This window comes from Chenopodium quinoa, unplaced genomic scaffold, assembly GCF_001683475.1.
Source record: "Chenopodium quinoa cultivar QQ74 unplaced genomic scaffold, ASM168347v1, whole genome shotgun sequence".
NCBI lineage: Eukaryota > Viridiplantae > Streptophyta > Magnoliopsida > Caryophyllales > Amaranthaceae > Chenopodium > Chenopodium quinoa.
In genome coordinates this window covers 334,516-346,599 of record NW_018742483.1, presented here as the reverse complement: position 1 = coordinate 346,599, position 12,084 = coordinate 334,516, and the positions used below count along the sequence as shown (strand labels likewise).

General features: G+C 37.6%; 1 pseudogene; it reads right to left on the bottom strand.

Annotated features, from left to right (window-relative positions):
* Positions 1-11,776, bottom strand: part of LOC110719134 — a 37,375-nt pseudogene extending 25,599 nt beyond the window's left edge.
* Between the last annotated feature and the right edge of the window lie 308 nt (positions 11,777-12,084).

Here is a 12,084-nt window from a genome sequence, read left to right as displayed (position 1 = left end):
AGATGTAGCATAAATTCCCAGAGGGTTACGTCCATATGTAGAACACATATGGGTTTCAGAAAAGTGAGAAAAACTCAATCAGGAAGTAGGATCGACCAAACAGTGCTTAAAACTTGTCAAAATTAGAACGCATAATTCAGGCTCGGTATTGGAAAACTTGGCGCCAGCAAACAGAGGCCGACGCCAACGATTCGGCTTTAGCGCCTGGCGACAGAAGCTGTCGCCTGCCGCTAAATTCAAATAATTGGCGCTAGACTTTGTTTCCTGGCGCTAGTTCCTACATGCCTCAGCAGCTTTCTGTGCTCGATACAATTTTCCAGTTTCGTGCAGCATTATTTCGATCCTAGTTGTGAAAGATATTCCTCAAATTTCCTACGTGTAAAAATCATATGTTTTTAACTCGTTACGGGTGGTCTTTCCAATGAGATCTTTTTTCTGCATATGAAAATAATGTTAATCAAAATTACGCACATGAAATACTTAGAACTTTTCGAGTCTCATCCACTCATTCTAAATCATTGCCGAAATAAATTTCAGGAATTAAAATAGAAATCCTCCCCAGCGGAGTCGCTAAAAAACTGTATGGAATATTTCAAGCATTATCCCTAGCTTGAGCCCCACTGTGATCATACACTAAAGTAAGGTGGCATCCAAAGGGAAAGAAGATAGAGCAAAAGAGTCGCCAACAAGTTTTAGGAACTTGTAAACCGTTCACGAGGTGAAGGTTACACTCCTTAACGATCCAAGAGATCGTCAACTCCAATAGGTCTAGAACCATGATTGATAGTTCGGGGATGAAGGTACAAATCCACCCGAAAAGAGATTGAACCTGCCCTAATAATAGGCCTCTACTTTATTCTCATCGTATTCATGTGCACAATCTGACTAACATGCAATCAATAGGATTACCCTAAACCTGTTTAATCTATGTTGGTTGAACATTAATGCACAAACAAAACTATTATTGGCGATCACTTGAATTATAATCATATTAACCCTAAACAAGATTATTAATTATTTTATTAAGCATGATTACAAGTACCAATTCCCTTTAAACATGCATAAAAGGTGTGATCAAGCAATAACAAAAAATATATATCATGCAACATAATAATCATAATAAAATTCATAACTATAACAATTATTATCATAAAAATAATCATGTTAATAATAAAGCATAATAATAATAGCAAGATCCTAGGCATGTTACTAACAAGGTTAATAATAAACCCTAGCATGTCACTAAGTAATAAAGATCAAAGTTTTAACCCTAACATGATACTAACATGCTACTAGGAAAGAAAATAGGAAGCATCGTAGGAAACATAATTGTCATATTTGATAATAGAGATTATAGTTATTACCCTAAACATAAAACTAGAAAGATCAAAATGCTCTAACATGACACTAGGAATCATAATAACGACCTAGACATGATTCCTATATCATAATAACAATAAATCAATTAAGCACTTACTTGGATGCCTCGTATCTCTTTCTAATAACAAAATACACGCGTTAGTAACTTCAAGGAAAATATAAAATCAAATAATTAAATTAAATAATTGAAAGAGAGATTTAGAACCAAACCCTCAGAAATTAAAACCTTTCACGCCTAGGGCGAAAACAACTTCGAATTTGGCTAGGTGTTTCTAGATCTAGTGAATGCGGAATTTTGTAAAGAAAACTAAAGAGAGAAGAATTCTTGAAAGCTAGAGAGAATAAGAATAGAAAATTGTTGAGAATTGATGGGAATTGAAAACGGAGGTTTAAGAAGGTTATTTATAGAGAAAATCAGCCAAACGGATAGAAAAACAAATCAGAGTTTCGCCGAGAACAAAACAGGTTAGCGCAAGACGCTGAACATTAGCGCCGGGCGTTTAGGCTAGCGTCGGGCGCTAAGGCTAGCGTCGGGCGCCAAGCATTAGCGCCAGACGCTAATCCCTGTCGTTAGGCGCTAACAATTAACTTCACGTTTTTTTTTAATTCGGATTAAATTTAGCCGTACAGAAGGGCAAAATCGTATTTTCCTCAAAAACACTATTTTATTCTGATTAAAACTCCAAACAGTAAACCAAAGTCAATTCATCAATGCTAATTGAATTAGTAATAAAAAGAACCTTCTAGATGAATCTAGAAGACTAAAGTCAATTCTAATTGCCTTAGGAATGATAAATCCATATTAGGCCCTCCTCTAGATCATTGGGCCGCATATAAAGATCATACCGGGCCCAATTTAGTAATTTTGCCATAACTTCCTCATTATTCATCATAATTGGGCTTATAATATATCGTTGGAAAGCTCCTTTCAAGCCCCATCCAACTACACCATTATTGGACCCTTGCTATGGACCAAACCAAACTGGATTGGCTGTTTTCTTAAAATAGGCTTTTAAAAACAGAGAGAAGAGAAAAGAATTAAAACTATTCGCAACACTACACTTTTCACACTTTCACTTCATTTGATTATGATTCGACGTGAAAGGTACTCATCACCAGGTTTGGTTTTGGGGAGACACAAATAGGTGTCTACAATTACTAATAAAAAAAACTTAATTTTTTTTTTTTAAAAAACCACTACTAAAACCACCGGCCATCACCTTCCTCCGACGGTGGATTAACCTTGTATGCCCAGCCACCTCCCAACAATCGCCACCCACCTCCCACTAGCGCGCTAGCGCCACCCTCCCACCAACCCCGCGCCGGCGCCTGCTGTTTACACTAAACCACTATACCCTCTGCCACCCTACCTTTGCTTGAATCGTAAATTGTTTTCCACCTTTCCATCGTCGTCGAAACCTAGGCCACCACGTTGAAACTACTTCATCAGCAACCCAAACCCCCTACCCTACGACGCCGCGTCCCACCTTAGTTGAAACCACCACATGGAAACCCTAAAAACCCAAAATCGAGTTCCTAGATTTGGATTTTAGGGTTTCGGTGTGGTGGTTAGGGGTTGGAGAAGGTAGGGGGAGGGGTGATTTTTGTTCTTCTGCGCCCAAGGCGGGGAGGGTTTTTTCGAGGAAAAGAGGGGTTATTAGGTGCGTGGACAAGGAGGCTCAAGGGAAGGGACACCGGTGTTTGGGGATTAGGGGAGGATTCTGCGCCGGCGCAGCGGTTCAGGAGCGGATTTCGCGCCGACGCGCGATAGTTGGGACAAGCGGTGGGTGGGTTAGTTACCGATGGGGGTGGGGGCAAAGGTCTGGGCTGCCATGGGGGTGCTGGTGCTGTGGGAAAGCGGCTGGGTTTTTTTTTTAGTTTTATTTTTCTTAATTTTTTGTTAAATAAAATAATAACAAAAAATGTACCAATTAAAACATGCCATGTAGCATAATTATCCTTAATGACTAACGTAGTTGACATCCGTTAGTCATTTGGGTATTTGATGACATTTTTGTGAAAGTCATGAGTATATGATGAATTTGAAAATTTTCATGGGTATATGGTGAATAAAAAAAATAACTTAGGGCATTTGATGAAATTTCCAAAAACTCAATGCAATATCCTAGGACCTCATCACTTAAATTTCCCTCAATGTTGGGATCCATTCCCTTATCAATAGTCAGTCATAATATGTTCAAATTTCCCTCAATTATGCTACCTAATTAAAATCTTGGGCGTGCAAAGTGATTCATGTGATTTGGGTTTATTGAGAGTTTTTGGGTGGGTTATTGTGTTGTATACTTGTATGAGTTGTATCACCAAGTTATGCGGATTAGACCAAATTAAATGGATCAAAGTGGGCTGAGCCGAAATAAGTTGTGCTAAAAAAATGAACCACAACACACCTATGTCTAAACTCGGACTGTACATCATTAGGGTCAGGTTGAAATGGGTCATACCCAGTTTACCCAAAACTATAGAAAAGCTTATGGACTCCCGAAAAAGTATAATCGCCCAAATCTAACACTTCTAGTGCTCATTAGTTCCCAATATATTGAGAAATTGGACCATACATGCAAATTCTTCAAAGTTTATAAATTTTCCAAATCGTTAAACCTTATGACAACATTTCAAGTGTATTTAACATACCAGCACAAAAATATTAGGCTACAACTATTGTGTATCAACACTAGGAATCAGCAACCATATATATACAAGAGACACTCATTAATTGATTAAAAAATTTTGTATACGGCCTGTTGTACTGTGAGGCAGAGGTTTCTTGAGTTTCTCGATCAGGGGTTACTTGAGTTTTTAGGGTTACTCGAGTTTCTTGGTCAAGAGTTACTCAAGTTGGCGGGTTACCCGAGTTGCTGATATTACACGAGTTTCTCCTAGCAACTCGAGTTTCTCGGTCAGGGGCTACTCGAGTTTCTCAGTCGGGGTTACTCGAGTTTTTCAGTGCCGAGGTTACTCGAGTTACTCGGTGAAGGGTTACTTGAGTTAATCCTGACCAAGTAACCCCTCAAGAAACCCTTGACCGAGTATCCCCTCGAGTAATCCATGATCAAATCTCTCCAGTAACCCCTGACCGAGTAACCCCTAAAGTGGCTCCTGACTGGGTAACCCATCAAGTAACCCCTGACCGATCCCTCAAGTAATCCCCTTACCGAATAATCCCTAACCGAACTCCTTATGCAAACCCTAACCTAATTAATCGAGTAACCCCTGACCGAACTCCTTAAATAATTCCTGACTGATTAACTCGAGTAACCCCTGATGGAGTAAGTCGAGTAACCCATGACTGAGTATCTCATAACCAAGTAACTCGAGTAACTTTTGATCGAGTAACTCGAGTAACCCATGACCGAATAACCCCTCGAGTAACCTTACTTTGACCGAGTGAATCATTCGAGGCCCTCAAGTAAATCCTGAACGAGTAAGTCGAGTAACCCCTGACAAAAAAAACTCGGGTTACAAAAAAACTCGGGTAACCCATAATAATAATACTAATAATAATAATAATAATAATAATAATAATAATAATAATAATAATAATAATAATAATAATAATAATAATAATAATAATAATAATAATAATAATAATAATAATAATAATAATAATAATAATAATAATAATAATAATGATGATGATAATGATGAATCTGCTTATTCTTTAACTCCTCGACAATCAGCATTGTGGAAATCACAGTAGGGTGATCACACCTCTGCTTGGCTTCGGGCGGTTCCTATTTCAGGGTTGGGTAAGACGATGAACGCCAAGACTTATCGCTGTGTGTTGTCCTATCAGTTGGGTGTTCCATTGTTCTCTATCTCGACGTTGTGCTCTGCTACCCGGATCTCCTAACTTAGGAGGCATTTTGTTCATTATTATAGCACTACAGTGTTCAGTGAGGTTAACAGTTTCTACCCCTTCACAGTTTCTTCTACCACTCAATATATCTTTTAAAAACCTAGAATAGTTAGGCATTTGCTTGATAGCATCAGTGAATTGTATAGAAAGGTGGACTTCTCTCAAGGTCTCTAAAAACTTCCCGAATTGGGCATCTAGCTTATGTCTCACATATTTTTGGGGGTAGGGGAGTCTATGTAATAGGTCGGGTTCATTGTTTTGTGCTCCCACCTGTTCCTTTGGGACCTCATTAATTTTATCTTTTTCTCTGGTCCTCTCATGCTCACTTCCTACAACATTATCAGTGATAGGTGGAGTCACAGGTTGACTCTTAGGGGGTACTACTTCATCGCTCCCCCTCAATGTCTTTCCACTCCTAGTGGTGATAGCATTTACAGAGTTTTTAGGGTCAATACCTTGAGGCGGTAGTTTTGAAACTCCAACCCCATCTTTTATAGCACTAGCCAACTGAGAAATCTGGGTTTCAAGCATCTTATTATGTGTCATCACTTCACTAAACTTTTTATCAGTGGTGGACATAAAAGTGTTGAACATTTTGGCCTGGGACTCCATCATTTCCTCCAAGCTAGATCTCTGTGGTGGTCCATGAGCATAATAATTATCATTTGTAGCTCGGGAACCATGCACATTAGATTGTTGGGGATTTTGATTAGAGTACCCCTTATTATTATTCCAGTTTCCCCTGTTATTAATGTCGTTTCCCCCTTGATTGAATTGCCCTTGGGAATTATGATTCATTTGATTACCCTGTTGGTATTGGTTTTGATTTCCAAAACCACCATGTTGATTATAGGGTCCTTGGGAATTTTGGTCCCTTTGGCCCCTATTTCCCCACTGGTTTTGATAATCAAAATCATTACCTCCCTGATTATAATTGTTCCCTCTTTGATTAGGTGGCAGATATCTATTATTGTCATTCCTAGGTCTGTTATCATAAGACATAGCATTGACCTGTTCATTATTATATCTATTACCATCATTATTATTAGGATCATATGAGGGATCAAAATTACAAGCATTAGTATAATGATCATAAGACCCACAGTTTTCACAGAAAATACATCCTACAGGCATATTAGAAACGGAAGGATTAGGATTCATACCTCTCCCCTTAGATTGGGAGGGAAGATCTTGCAATGGCACGGAATCGAGCTTGGATTTAATCACTGACATCTCCTTCCCGAGGTTCGTAATTTGTGATGTCAGGTTGCTAATGGCATTGAGGTGGTCCACTGAATAGACCGCTCCTCCACTCTTGTTCACAGCATCTCGCTCGCCGTCTTGCTAATCCATGTGGTGTCGTACCACATCTTCGATAATATCTATGACTTGCTCTTCAGTTTTGTTCATTATTGGGCAACCTGCTCCCGCATCCAAACTGGTCTTCCCTTGAGGACTCAATCCTCCATAGAAAATCTGTAAAACTTGATATGTTGGGATTCCGTGGTGTGGGCACTCTCTTTGGTACTCCTTGTACCTTTCCCATGCTTCATAGATCGACTCCCCACTCCTTTGCCGAAACCCTTGAATCAAGGCTCTAGCATCGGCCGTCTTCTTTTGAGAATAGAATCTTCCCAAAAATGTTGTCGTGACATCATCCCAAGTGTGTAGAGAGTTCGGCTTCACCTCCTTCTCTAACCATTCGAGAGCTCTCCCAATAAGTGAAAAGGGGAAAAGCTTCAATCTCACAAACTCTTGATTCACCCCATTAACCTTGATGGTATTGCAGTACTTCTCAAATTCGTTCAAATGAGCCAAAGGGCTCTCATGCTTGGCACCACTAAACTGCCTTCTCTCAATGAGGGTGATCATAGCCGGCCGGATCTCGAAATCATTGGCCTCAGTAGTGGGTGGAGCAATCCCACTTGAAGCTCTATACGCCCCAGGAGTTCCCAACTCCTTAAGGGGTCGTGGTGCTGGCCGATTGGGTTGGCGCGGTATGTCTGCCATTGGAACCTGTTGTGTGTTGTGTTCATTTCCTTGAGAGTTTGATGACGTCAATCGAGATTTACGATTGCTCTTCAAAGTTCTTTCGATTTCTGGATCGAAGTGTATTAATTCTCTCTGTTTAGACCTGCGCATACACACTAACCAAACCAATTAAATAGCAGGGCTACAAGTGTAGCCAAAAGGGAAATATCTTTTTGTGCTTTTTTTTTTATGATGAACTAGACTCAAGAAATCAAAAAGCAATTAACAAACACCGTTCCCCGGCAACGGCGCCATTTTGACAAGGGTTAAATCGGTCGCTACAATCTAACTCTCAATCAAACAATACTTATACGAACACCCTATAACCAAGTACAATGGCAAATAAAGGTTCGGTCCACAAGGAACGAGAGTAATTGCAAATCAATCTTAAACCTAAGCTAGTTCGAAATCAATGGAAAATGGTGTTCTAAAATGATACTAATAAGATGGAATAAATCAATAAACTAAGACACTAGGGAGAACGGGAATTCACCAAACCATCGGTAACTACGCAACAAGGAATCACAGAGACAAACGGGATATGCAAAGACTATAAGTCTGATCAATATCATGTGATAGGAAGACAACGGGCAATACTAAGCTTGGATTTCTCATGCACTTAACATTACTCGATACATAATCAAACCACATTCAATAATGAAATACTCAATTCACAATCTCTTGTTCAAATCAAGGATATCATGCAATCAAATTCAAGATTCTAGGTTAGCTACTCCTATTATAATGAATTAACATGCAATCGCATATAATCAATTTAATCACAATCCGTTTATCAAAATCAATCCTCAATTACATAGATTATCTAGGCCGGGTTTCATCCCGAAACCCTAGCTAGGAGACTACTCACACATATTCATAATCAAAGCAATAATGAATTCCAAAAGCATAATAGATATAAACATGAATTCTGATTAAGGAATAATAAAGCTTGATTAATAAACAAGAATGAATAATACCAATTGTATTGATGCGAATCAATGGAAAAGTTCAGAACTTTGATATCCGTCGTCAATGAATAATACAAAGAACCTTCGCAAATCTTGCTTCAAATCAATCCAAGAAAACTAAAATCTCTAGGAAATTCTCTAAGAAAACTAATGAATCTCTAATACTAAGAACGTTCTCCAATAAATCTCTACAAAGGCTCTCAAAACTATCTCTAAAACTCTCTCCGGAATCCTCTTAAAGTTGGGCCTTATATACGTCTTCTAATTCGGAGAAGTCAAGCGCGCAGTTAACCCTGGATCAGCACGGCCGTGCTGTATTTGGCACGGCCGTGCTAGCTTGTCAGTAAGTAAACCGGGTTTCTTCTTCAAATTGGCACGGCCGTGCTATATATGGCACGGCCGTGCAGCTTCCTGGCACGGCCGTGCTGAATTTGGCACGGCCGTGCTAATGCCTGGCACGGCCGTGCTGAATCTGGCACGGCCGTGCTAATGCCTGGCACGGTCGTGCTGAATCTGGCATGGACGTGCTGAAAATTGGCTTGGCACGGCCGTGCTAATGCCTGGCACGGCCGTGCTGAATCTTGCACGGCCGTGCTAATGCCTTTCATATTTGTGAACTGTTCTGCCTTGCCTGCTACTTAACTTGCCTTTCAAGGCCTTGAGAACCGCAACAAAGCCTTAGCTTGGTGGACTAGGATCGATAATAGCCTGATTACGCACCAATGGTTCGGGACTCGACATAACTTGGTCAACTATACCTGTTAACACACCAAAAACAGACCGAAACCCGTGAAGCACGTAATATGAAGGAAACGAGTGTAACAAGGCAATAAACGACCAAAACGGGCCTAAATACATCCAAAATCACCCATTTATATGCCTTAAAGCGCGCCCTAATGTGCGCTTATCAGTATACTAAAGAGTTTGCTAAAATGAATAATGAGAAGCTTGCATCATTACTTATATATTGTTCCAAAGAACAGGGCCGGGGCTATAATTGGATAATATTTTTGGGCCCTGTTCAACTTATCAAATTGGGTCCTTAGATTCAATATATATAATAACCAATTATTTTTCATAAAATAAATTCATTCATTATAATTATTAAGAATTATGATATTACCTTGATGATTTTTTTTTTTTTTTTTTTTTTTTTGTAAAATTGAAAGAGCTAGTAAAATACATATATAAAGAATTTCTGTAGAAAATCAAGGTACTTTTTTTTTTTATTCATTTTATCTTAAAATTGGAGAAAAAAGGGGAAGATTAGAAGATTTTGGGTTGGAATTTTAAGTTTAAAATTGGAGATTATATTGTTTAAAAATTAATAAGGGGTGAATTAATTTTAGGTAATTGTTAATTTTGATGAAGAAATAAATATAGATTGAAATATTTTGGGAGAAATAAGGGAAAGATTAAAAGATTTTAGTTAGGATTGAAAATTTTGAGGAGTGAAAAAGGAAATGGCAGAGAGGAAATGATAATTTTTAGGAGAGAATAAAGGAAAATAAGGAAGGGAAGATTTTTATGTTGTTAATCAATGAACATGGACATTCTCTAGTATTGCTTTCCAAAAAAAAGAGTAAAATTTGTTGGTTTAAGGAATTAAACCTTAAACCTTTGTTTTAAAAAGTAGCATTCAAACCATGGCTGCAATGTTATTTTTTTTGTTTTAACATGAGACTAATATACATATATCCAAAATTTGGGACCCCTAAAATTTAGGGGCTTGTTCGGTCGATAACCCCGCACACCCTTAGAATCGCCCCTGCCAAAGAACTAATAACATCTCTATGTACTTGTATATTGTAGCGGATCTTAGACAAAAATATTATAGGGGCCAAGATTTAAATATTTTACTGATCACTATACTCAAATATTTTACTACTTGTTCAAAAATGTTCACTTCATATAAGGTATTTAATTAATTATAATAATTTATAGCTGGCCTGGCCCCGAATGACCCCGGTGGAAGGTTCCCCTCTGCTTGTATACTATGTATATGAGACCATAAAATACCAAGAAAAGATAAAGTCATAAAGCAGTCGATTTTACATCCCCTAATAATATAGGATGTTAATTTATGCCATTGCATGTGGCAGCTTATAAGTTTTGCAACATCCCTAACAAGTTCAAAAACATTTACAAATAATGAACTTATGTCCTATAATATAATTTTTGTCTGTGTTTTTCTACCATATTTAAGAAATAGGAGGAGAAAGTAGATAAAATACATTACTAAAAGTGAAAATTACAATCATAGACAAAAGTTAAAGAGATAAAGTGGAAAAAAAGTATAAATTATGTGTAAAATTATTCAAGGGTAAATTAGGAATTACAATGAATGAAGTTAAAAAAGTTAGGGTATAAAGGTCTTTACATACTATCCAAAAATAGAAACATGAACAATATTTTGGTTAGGAAAACATGAACTATATTATGGGACGGATAAAGTAATACAGTGGTCATTTGAAGTATGACTACCTTATTATTTTAATGATAAACAATATGTGCGATTCATTTTTTCACACTATAAATTGGACACAATTAGTATTCTAATTTCTACAGTGCATATATAAATTTTGAAAATTTTAATCCAACATAAAATAAATATTTTTCAAGAAACTATAAAATAAGTGTAAAAATTACATAAATAAAACTAAAAAATTTGATAAATTAAAAAAATGCTGAGAATAAAATTTTATAGCAAAAATAAATCAATATATATAATTAATTGGATAAAAATACGTTAATTATGAACTATTTATTCAGTAAAATATTATGGCAGTCATATTTCAAACGACTACTATAGAATTTTCACATAAGAAATCGCTAAAATAAGCCATTTAAAGGATAATATTTGCTACTCACATTTTGAATTTTCCGGTATGACTCCACCAATGTCCTGAATTAAACACCATAACATCAGCCCCTCGCCATAGTTCCGAATTGGATGAAACCTTGTCCAACACAAGGACCTTCTTCCTACTCTTATGATTTTCGTCGAACTCAATTAGAAATGGGCTCCAATGGAACTCGATAATTACCCTTTTATTTCTTAGCCTTTCTAGCATGTCTCTTCCATTAAACCTAGGAATGATGACATAGTAAATAATGATTTAATAATGAAAAGCATGCATATTTGTACGATTACAAATATATTAGTACAAGTAAACTTTAGTTACAAGTAATATAAACACTTACAATGGTATAAGCACTTACAATGGTATGAGGCAGTCTTTAGCTTCCCATCTCCATTTCTCACATCTCCGTTCTTTTGGCAACTCATCTTCTCCTCAACAAATGGACAACTATTTGTATCATAATCCGGACCCTCTTCTGGTTTGTAAACCCATCTACCATTGAACATATTGCAATTTTGTACACTGGTCTTGTTTGTTGGATTTTTTAACTTCTCCATACAGACATTTGGCATCGTCTTATTGTCTAATAAAGTTGACAACGGTCGTTTCTCAATAAGACTTGAAACGATTTTATTAGCTTGAACAAGGTTGTTCATGGACACAAGACTTTTATTATAGACCGAGAGGGTTTTATTGGTCGTACTCATTGTTTCGGATGAAAACAATGGGGCCTTGCCGAAGGCCCGCTGAAGTGGCTGAAGACTGGTCCGGTCCAATTGATGCTGGACCGAAGGTTTCCTACACAACTAAAACACGTAAACTGGCCTCGGGGGTGGATCCGAGGAAGACCCCTCCGACGCCGAAGTCAAACAGTGTTTAGAGAGAGAAAGCTATGCAAGAGATTTGATGCTTGAGGCTTTGTTGTGTTGTTATGTACAAATGAATGAATTGAAGGCTTTTATAC